Genomic DNA, 10,592 nt, shown 5'->3' on the forward strand with positions numbered 1-10,592 from the left:
GTATGCGTTATTATTATTTTGAGAGTCCTCTCTCCATAATGCACTGCTATTGCTTTTAAACTTTGAGGGTATTTTGGTCTCTTTGGTGTTGCCACATAGAGAGACATTAATATCCAAATGTAATTTGGCCAACTGAATTCATGACTTCGACAATTTAATTGACACCTTTGATGGCCGATCTTTCTGCCAATGACGCCACATAGACAAAATTAATTTGTCTTCCTTTCTCAAATCTGAAGGCAACCTCCTATATATTTGAATATTTTTTTCCTTTCTTTATTAATCAACTTCAACAATTTCTGCTAAATTTCTACTGTTTTATTCCTGCACATTAAAACACACGTAATAAGTATAAAATACTAATATTCAAGCTCAAACACGATTAAAGTGTAGTAAATAAAAGGTTAATTGTAGCTAAAAATCCGTATTTATGTCCACTCATCAACACCCCACACTTAAATCATTGCTCGTCCTCGAGCAGTCAAACTACACTCCAAAAAAGATCACCCTTTCCAACGACTCTCCCTAACTTGTCATGCCAAGAATATTTAAAACAATATAGCACCCATCCATAATCACCTAACCTCAGGACTCAACTCAAAAGTACTAACAATTTTTTTACACCTCGCTCATTTGCTCATCAGAGAAGCTCAAGAATATCACTTAGCCTTCGCAAACCATGTGCCTCCTCACTCAAATAAAAAAGAATTGTCCCTCACACATAATATTCAAGAACAATTAAGGACCCAAGATAGAAAGAATTTACGCTCTCTCTCTGAAATAAAGTTCGTGTGCCAGAAAAGATGTACCATAAGCTTGTCGTTGGTGTCCTGCTCCATTTATTCAAGCTTATTAGTCTAAGATCAAGTAGGACTTTGTTTGGTTGTAATGTAAGCTGAGAGACGGGTAGGATTCATATGGATGGTAGTGACTACACCTCCCTAAGCACTTTAATACATATGATTTCATAATTCAAACCACACACTTATGTTGAACGAACTTTCCCGACCTTAAAGTACAAGCACCATGTTCCTCTTTCCTTTAAGCACAAACAAAGCAAGAATCACCACTAGTAAGAAATGTGTTTTTTTTCAAGAACACATTTTTTCTTTTTTTTTTCTTAGTCCTTACTAAAGGATCTCTAATTTCTTTTTAAGCACTGCACCTTTCTCCATTTTTATAAAGTTCCACTCAAAAATTAGATCAAACCTCCATTAGCTTCTTAAAAATCTCTTAACAACATCAAGTGCAAGGTTAAAAAAGATAGGCAAATCAAAGAAAAAAGGTGAGGCTTGTAGTGTAGTTGCCAAAGAAATTGAATTATAAGCTTAACGGGACTGACTATGATATATGCAATTAGGTGGGTCAAAAGGCATAACTGGCTCAACAAAGAAATGTCTATATGTAACGACCCGTTTCGTCGTTATGGTGAAATTCTAAGAAAGGCAACAACCCTGGCACCGCTGCAGTGGTAAACCTACCGCCGGGGCGGTTTTGCACAGTGAATTCCACCTATTAAGTGACATTTCGGGAATTAACTTCATTTCTCAAAACCCTAGAGAGTCCAGCCGCCTTTAGAGTAATTTTGGAGACAAAAATGATACTTCCTTGGGAGGGTTATTTCCCTAACCTCTTCCATTCATTCTCCCAACATTGATTCTCATTAAGGATCCTTGTCTAGAGTCACAAATGGGAATCTCAAATCTCTTAAGTTCCAATATAATGAACCCTTGTCCTTTTTGATATAAAGTCCTTAGGATATTTTCCTATGCACATCATCCTAACATGATTCCCAACCAAATCCTTCACCTACCCCATTAAAATACCTTTGGGTCTCTATTTTAGATCTTGGAAATGGGTTTCTTGAAATAAGCCTAAAATGACAAATTGACCAAACTAGTAACTTGAGTAAGGTCATGAATGTTCTAAACGAAGGTTAATCTATCAACTAACGTTGTGATAGTGAGTTTTTAGGTAGGATAAAATTCCATATCTACTTTAGCAATTTTGAAGTCCTTGGGAATGACCCTATTGATGAATTCTACTCTTGGGTCTCATGGTTGTCTCCGAGATTTTCATATGGATTACGCGGTGGTGATTAATTGAGGTGTCATTAGATGTTCGTGGCACCCGCTCGGCCATGAGGTAGGTTATGGCTTTCTTTCGGTAGACACCGGTTAGTTTTTCGTATTGTTGTGTAGAAGGAACGGAGAATGCATGTATATGATTTGGAGATATGGGATGAAATCTTAGGATGGTATTGTTATGTGTGACATGTTTGTTCGGACTCGTGGCCTGTAGACTCCTTAGGTATTGATGTGACCTTATTGATTATCGGTGGATTTATGAGGCTTGGGAGTAGCGGGCGGAATCTAGTTATGCCTATCAATGAGATTATTATAGCGAATCTAAGCGCTAGCTGGAAATATAAAATGAATCACGGTAGTGAAGGATATCCTAATTAAATGATAACAAATGACTCAAATGTAGGGTGAGATTCTTATCCTAAGTAAATAGGCTTATTAGGAAAATGGTAATACCGTATGTTAAATGATTGACCTGTTGTGTGTTGGGACTAACCGCCCCGTTATACGTGTTGATTGTTAATTGTGTTGGCTTGATGCTACGTGTAGTTGGTAGATAGCGAGTGTCGCCTTTTGTCCTGGTTAGGATAGGTTTGACATAACCGTTGTTGGTATGTGTACTATGATACATTATTGGCGTACCCGTTGTTGGTATTGTGATGTGATATATTGTTAGCGTACCCCGTTGAGGTACTTACGATATTGAGCTTACTTGTTGATGATTGATATATGCATTGCACCCATTCTCTCATATTATCATGCATGGCTGATATCCGATGATGATCCGGGATCGTTGATTGAGCGAAATTGATATTTTATAAACTCTTTTACTTGAGTGATTATGAAAAAGGCCGATGTTCGAAGATCCATTCCGGAATTGTTGTTTATATGAAACTGATACTTATTAAACTCTTTTACTTGAGTGATTGTGAGGAGGCTGATGTCCGAGGTTCAATTCCGGAATCGTTGAATTATGAAATTGATATTTGACAACTCTTTTGAGTGATTGTGAAGAGGTCGATGTCCGATGGTTATATTCGGGCATCGTTGTGCATGGATGATTCCGATGTTATCCCGGATTCGATTGTAGTGCATGGGCTCCGCGGGTCCCCCAGAATGGTGCCGGTGAGACTCCCCCTGTGAGCAATTAGCCAGGGTCCCGTCTGTCTGTTTGGAAAAGATCTAGGACGGGTGGCACTCAGACTTCGCGAGTCACACTGAGTTGTGCTGCCGGGACGTCGATATTTTCGTTCGGAGTACATGTGTACATCTCATTTGTATAGCATGGCATGGAATTACATTCATACCATTATTGCATTGCATTGCATTATGAATTGAGTGAGATGTCGTGATGACTGTATTGTGACCATTGTGTTGTTGATTCTATTGTGTTGATTGTTGTTGGATTAGATATACTCAGACTTATCATATGAGGTTTAGCTGCTATACATGGGAGACGATGAACATTTGGATTTGACTCTTGTGACTTATGTTATTGACTTATGCCTGTTAAACGAACCTAAAATTAGTAGTGTATCATGTTAAGCGAGGTTGGACATGAGGGTGTGGTAACAATGAGTTCGCTCCTAAAACACGAACGAACGACCTGGGAATGGTAACGATGTTGAGAATCGATAAATGTGTTTAGCTAACTCATAATTTACGCTAGATTGGTTGGGACTTGAGTTAGATTGAAGTTGCGAATCTACTGTTCGGGATATGTGACTTGATTTAGTGATTATCATCATTTTTTTGTGAATTTTTTACCAATATGTGTTACTAACCATTGTCGGCCTATGATACTTACTCAGTACATGTGATTGTACTGATATTGCACTTGATACACACTTTTTGGGGTGTAGATAGTTTCAGGTGATTGATCGAAGTATATGCGGAAGTTATGCGGTGCTTGCATGGAAGGCCTCCTCTCATTTCATTCCGGGATTGGAGGTTGAGTCTTATTGTATGATATCACTCTGAAATTTACTTAGTCGCTCTTGTATTAGTCTAGAACAGGTCATGGGAATTTGTATCGAGTCTGTAAAAATGTATTGTCAAATTATGTAACATTCGAGTTTGTATTTATAAATGAAATTCCACTATTTTCTTAATTTCCGAGAGCTTGAAAGGAAAGTTATGTGATTGAAGCGTTGTATAAACGAGAGGGTTCGCCTACCAAGGTGAGAAGATAGGTGCCCGCATGAGCCCAAAATGGGTCGTGACACTATATCATTTCCTAGACTGATCAATACTTACAATTTCACGTTGCATACACTCGGGGTAAGTTCTAGACACCAATTACATGCACAGAACATAGCAAAAATTCTCACACACTCCTTGGCACACGATTCACTCAAGAAAGGATTCCCCGACTTGCTCCTAGGAAAATTTGAGACAAAGTAATTATGCCTAGTATTTATTCATGAGTTTAAAGGTGAGCCTAGACGTCACAAACAAGACACTCATTGTTCTCAAGGCATAGACAAAATTTAGGAAGAACTCTCTAATTCACACAAAAACATTGGATTCTATACTTAAGAGCCAAAATTACGTTTAAAAAAAAAATAGAATAAAAACAAACACATATTTACATTCCCCACCCCACACTTAAAATTGTGTCTTGTCTCCATGACACTTAATTAAAGATAAGAGGTAAGGATACCCCCCTCAATTTTTTCCGTCTCCGAGAACTTATGAACTCGACCCCTAATTCTGAACCCATTCCTTGTTTACGCTCCTTGGGGTTATTTATGGAGCTGATTAGGCCACATGCTTCTGAAGATATATGTAAGCCCTGCTCTTTTCACTCTTTATTGACCTCATTTTGAGTTGTGAATTGTTCCTGCAGGATTATCCTCAACTTGTTCCAGCATTCTTTCACGGGATGAATCCACACATCTTCCTAAAAATCCCCAAAAATAAAATTCGCATGATCAAGATTAGAATAAGAAAACAAAGAAGAAAGGTCATTAGAATATTCTTCCTCTATGTTCAAGACCATTTGTTTCTCATTCTCTTCCAACGAAGATTGTAAACCTGGAATAATGAATGTGGTTTTGAACTCTTCGTCTATTGCTTCACAATCAACCAAAGTATGCTCATCCTTAATCATCTGAATAGAATTAGAGTCCTCTTGTAGAGTAGAAACGTCTATCTCTAAATGCTCATCCTCTTGGGTAGGCTCATTCTCACATGGTGTCTCCTCTATATATTCACCATCACAAAGCCATAAGTTTTCTGACATCATACTTACTAATTGACTCATTTGTGTTGTTAGGTTCTCAATGGCTGTATCATTCTGCGTAAATCTCTCTTCAACACTTTTAATGAACTTATGCATAAACTCTTCTAAGCCAGCCTTCTCCTCTTGAGGTGGTTGTCTCTCTTCGCTTTCAGTCCAAACATAATTAGGATATTCATTCCATTTAGAGTTATAATTATGCTCATATGAAACATCCTTCATGTAAGCACTAGAAACAGAGTGACACTTTTCATAAGATGAGCCATAGGAGGAATACTTACGTGCTTGACAATCAAACCATTGATGATTTCCCCTACATTTGAAACAGATTACAGCCTTCTATAAGATTCAACTGCTAACTCTGCAATTGTTTTTCGTGCCTGATTGTGCTCCATCTTTAAGCACTTCAAGTTCAATCCTCAAGAATGTTTTCTTCAAGCTTTCCTCCCTAGAACTTGTCAGGAAACTACAAAAGAAATCTTGAAGACAAGTGAAATAAATAAAAAAACAAAAGAATTAAAAATTACTACTAAAAAAAATAACTATTGACTTTTTTTAATTTTTTTATTATTATTTACACCAAAAAATTAAAAATAACAATAATAAAAGCATGAATTAATACACAAGATTCTATCTAAATACTATTTGTTGCCAATCCCCGGCAACAACGCCAAAATTTGACGAGCGCAAAACACAATATAAATTGAGCCCTTCGCTAGTCAAAGATAGTATGGTTTAAGATCGTCTCCGCAGGGATTGGTACAAATAAATACTCAAATGGAACCTTGCTCAGTATTATTCTGGAAATAAAAACTTGAGTTTGTTGTGGTTATAAACCACGATTATGACTACGACGTAATTAAAGACAATTGACAACGAAAGCAAAGGTTACTATTAATATGATAAGTAAGGGTAGTAGACAAGACAGATGCAATATTTTAGGAATTAGCTTCGATTCGTTTTATCATTATCCTCTAAGTTTTATTGAGTCTCTCAAATTCATTAAGTAATTAGTTTACTATAGAATCTAATAAACATCTTCCAATTATTTATACAGATTTCACATATTAAACTAATGCAAGCCCTGATAATGTTAAATATTATGGATAGAAATAGATCTTCAAACGACTTCTCATGAATATCGTCAGCTTATAACCCAAGATAAATTATTCAAGTGTCTCTTCCGATTACTCAATAAAATCATTCAATCACGAGATAAATCAGATTTATATTAAGATAATTCATAAAACACTTTCTATTCTGATTAAAGCATCCAAAATATCTCAATAATAAAATAAAATTGCTATCCATGAGTTCAAGGCTGATGAAAAGCCTGCGAACATATGCAAGAAAACATTAATGGTTTAGTCTCAAGGAAAACGTCTCTCGAAAATTTTCCTCTTTTGGTTCAACCAATAATTCAAGAAGCTCTTTCGATTACTTAGAAGAATCACCAATTAAAACCAAACAAAATAATGCAAAGATATTCACCAAACTATTCCTCTTTCGATTAAATAAAATAATAGATAACACTGCAATTCAATTCAAAACCCTGTTAACGAATTCAAGCAATAAAACAAGAATCGAATCTAAAAGCGTCAATCAATACATCATGTCTTGTCAAAGCCCTACAAGAAAACTGCTCCATAATAGAATAAAAGAACATAGAAGAAATAGAAGTAGAAAACATTACAACTGACAATTGATCCAAACTTCCGTATTGAATCGAATCGCAATGGAAAGTAAAGAATTCGGCCATCAAATCCTCTTCTACGCGCCTCCAGTGCCTCCTCGATGAAAAGTCCGTACATAAATGTGTTTAGGAGTATTTATTGGTGTCGGAAAAGTCCTAGACAAAATTAACGTTGTCCAAATAAAATAGGAAAAGTTGGCTTTCCGAAATCGATTGAGTTGGCCCGTGACGAGTTTGATACTGCACTGATCCATATTCTTTATTATTATTTTGAGAGTCCTCTCTCCATCGTGACCTGCTATTGCTTTTAAACTTTGAGGGTATTTTGGTCTCTTTGGTGTTGCCACATAGACAAACATTAATATCGAAATGTAATTTGGCTAACTGAATTCAAGACTTCGACAATTTAATTGGCACCTTTGATGGCCAACCTTTCTGCCAATGACGCTACATTGACAAAATTATTTTTTTTCCACCCTCAACTCTGAAGGCAACCTTCTATATATTTGAATATCATTTTTTTCCTTTCTTTGTTAATCAACTTCAACAATTTCTGCTAAATTTCTAACATTTTATTCCTGCACATTAAAACACATGTAATAAGTACAACAACATACCCAGTGAATCCCACAACGTGGGGTCTAGGGAGGGTGGAGGGTAGAGTGTTCGCAGACCTTACCCCCACCTTAGGTAGGGAGGTTGTTTCTGGGAGACCCTCGGCTCAAGAAAAAGCATAAGAAAGGTCAGATACGGGCAAACCAATCAAAGTAGTTATGAAAATGAAAACAATGAAAGTAAATAAGCCAAAACACATGTAATAAGTATAAAATATTAATATTCAAGCTCAAACACGATTACAGTGTAGTAAATAAAAGGTTAATTGTAGCTAAAAATCCGTATTTATGGCCACTCATCAGGCTTACTTTAGTGTGACTTTGATTAGTGAAACGTATATATGCGTAGAATTGTCGGGAGAAAGCATGATTAGGTCTTCGGACACGATGTTGGGATGGATGTATACTTATGTTGGTATGACTTCTGATTATGTGAGTCTGTCGCTGTTATTTTACACATTACAACATATGGTGTACTTGTTATGTGATTGGAGTGGTGTGATGTGATAGATTCACTATGGTGATCAAAACTCGATGTTGATTACATTTCCATGGTTGTTGTGATCTATGCAAGTCTTGATGTGGCTTATGGTGTTTGTGACCTCCATAGCATGTTCATTGGCATTGATTGCATTTGATTTAGCATTTTTACATTCATACACTCATACACGATGGAAATGGTATGATGGAAAAACTGTGGTACTGATGATGAAAGATCTATGGCAACTATGAAAGAAATGTGACACCTTGATGAAAGCATTATGTGAATTTGTGATCCGAGGATTATTCCGGAGCGGAAGGTATGTGTGTTCGTGATCCGATGGGACATTCCGGAGCGAGTGGTATATGGACGCCATGGGTCCTCCGCAGGTCATGACTGCTGAGACGTAGAGACGTTAATATTCCGTCGGGAGCATGTGTGTACAGGTTGAGATACTGGCTATTGCATTGGATGACGTCCATTTCATTGTATTGCATATATCATCATCACATTTACATACCTGGAGATTGAGCTACACAGTAATAGAGATATGTTCCACCACCGTCGATACACATCAGATACAAGCTAAATTGGAGCTGAGATAAGCTCAAATCATCACAGTAGCATCAACGATGATGTTTTCATAGAGAGAGAAGCTTTGCCGAAGAGAGAGAAATAGCCGCGTAAATTTAGGGTTACTTGGTTTATTTTTGGCAATTACTATATTTTTTTTTGTTTTTCTCAGTTCCCTTTCTGTATTGAACCATTTCATTTCTTTTAATTAATAAAATTGCCATTTGGGCAATATTAATTTTTTTAAAAAAATCATCACATTTTACATCGATTGGCTGGATTTGTTGGTTGTATTCGTGATTGTGGTTACTTTGAGGCAATATTGAAAACTTGGCAAACTTGTGTTTAGGTGTTTCACCTTAGGCGATGATTCGGTTGTGTGATCTTCTGTGATTTGAGTGGTTATTTGTGCCTATATATCTTATTGATTTTGTGCTTATATGCGTTAACTAATCTTAGTCGGCCTAGGATGCTTACCAGTACATGTATGTACTGATACTTCTCTTGCTGCACTTTTCCTGAGTGTAGATTTTGAGGCAGGACATTTTTCTAGACCCCGTTTCTAGCCTTGAGGCTATTTGCTGCCAGGATCCCAATGGTGAGCTACCTACCTGCCATGCAACCCTGGAGTTCCTTTCTATTTGTCTACTACTATTCCATTAGACATTCTTATTTGTATTCCAGACATATGTATTATTCTTAGACATCATTGGTTAGTTCTTCTTGTACGGTGACTTCATTTCTGGGATTGTATTATGACTTAGTATCTTCCCCACTTTATATTTATGGTCTTGACTTATACTTGTTATGACTTGACCTTGCTATTTAACTCTTTTCTTAATTGAATAAGAAATGAATAAATGGGATGGTTCGCCCACGATGGGGGTTAGTGTGGGTGCCATCACGATGGTATTTTGGGTCGTGGCAACTTGGTATCAGAGCCCTAGGTTCACCAATCTCACCTGTACAAGAACATGCCTAGTAGAGTCTTGTTGATCGGTACAGAGACATCTGTACTTATCTTCGAGAGGCTATGAGACACTCGGAAAACTCCAATTCTTTCTTTCCTTTCGTTCTACTTAATTCTAATTGGTATCTAGTTGGTTCAAATTGATATTTGATTTCTCCTTTTATTCTCTCACAGATGGTGAGGACTTGTGCTAGAGCAGTAGTTGACGAGGCACCCATGCCTGCCGCTGGGGCAGTGGCACGTGGTAGAGGCCAGGCTAAAGGCCGTGGTCGCGACAGAGGTAGAGGGGCAGCACCGGCTAGAGGCAGGGCACCAGTGGCTGGTCAGGCCCACGATAGATCTGTCTCTCCCGAGGCACCGACGGATCATCGTGATGAGAGGAGTTAGGACCAGCACCAGCTCAACCTAATATTATATCTACTCTAGTGTTGTCCGATGCTTTAGTTCATGTGTTGAACCTACTTGAGGGGTTGACTCAGGTAGGTGTGTTACTGGCTGCACCAGATGGTTTGGGGGTGAGATTAGCTGAGCAGATCATAGAGAGGTTTCGTGTTCTAGGGGTACATCCTGCTGCGGCTGTGACTCTACGTATGGATTAGATTCCAGGACCAGACTTATTCTCTAGGCCCGTGGCAGGCCCTGTGATGACCGGTGAGGAGCATGATTTAGTTTGGAGGTTGATAGTCTCAGGTTCATTCGTGTTTTGATGATTGTCGAACTGTTTCAGAACCTGGGAGCGACCTGGTCTGTAATCTGCTCTCTGTGCACGTTGCACTATCGGTAGAGACATTTGTAAAGTCGAGCCCTTTGCTGCACACAAGTACAGCTGTGAGTTGGCCCTAGCTTTAGGTCAAAATTGAAGAGTGGTCTCTTTTCACCCCACATGCTCCCACTATATATACAACATGATGGAAACATATTTGGTAGACTTGAAAA

Source organism: Lycium barbarum, chromosome 7 (assembly GCF_019175385.1).
Source record: "Lycium barbarum isolate Lr01 chromosome 7, ASM1917538v2, whole genome shotgun sequence".
Taxonomy (NCBI): Eukaryota; Viridiplantae; Streptophyta; class Magnoliopsida; order Solanales; family Solanaceae; genus Lycium; species Lycium barbarum.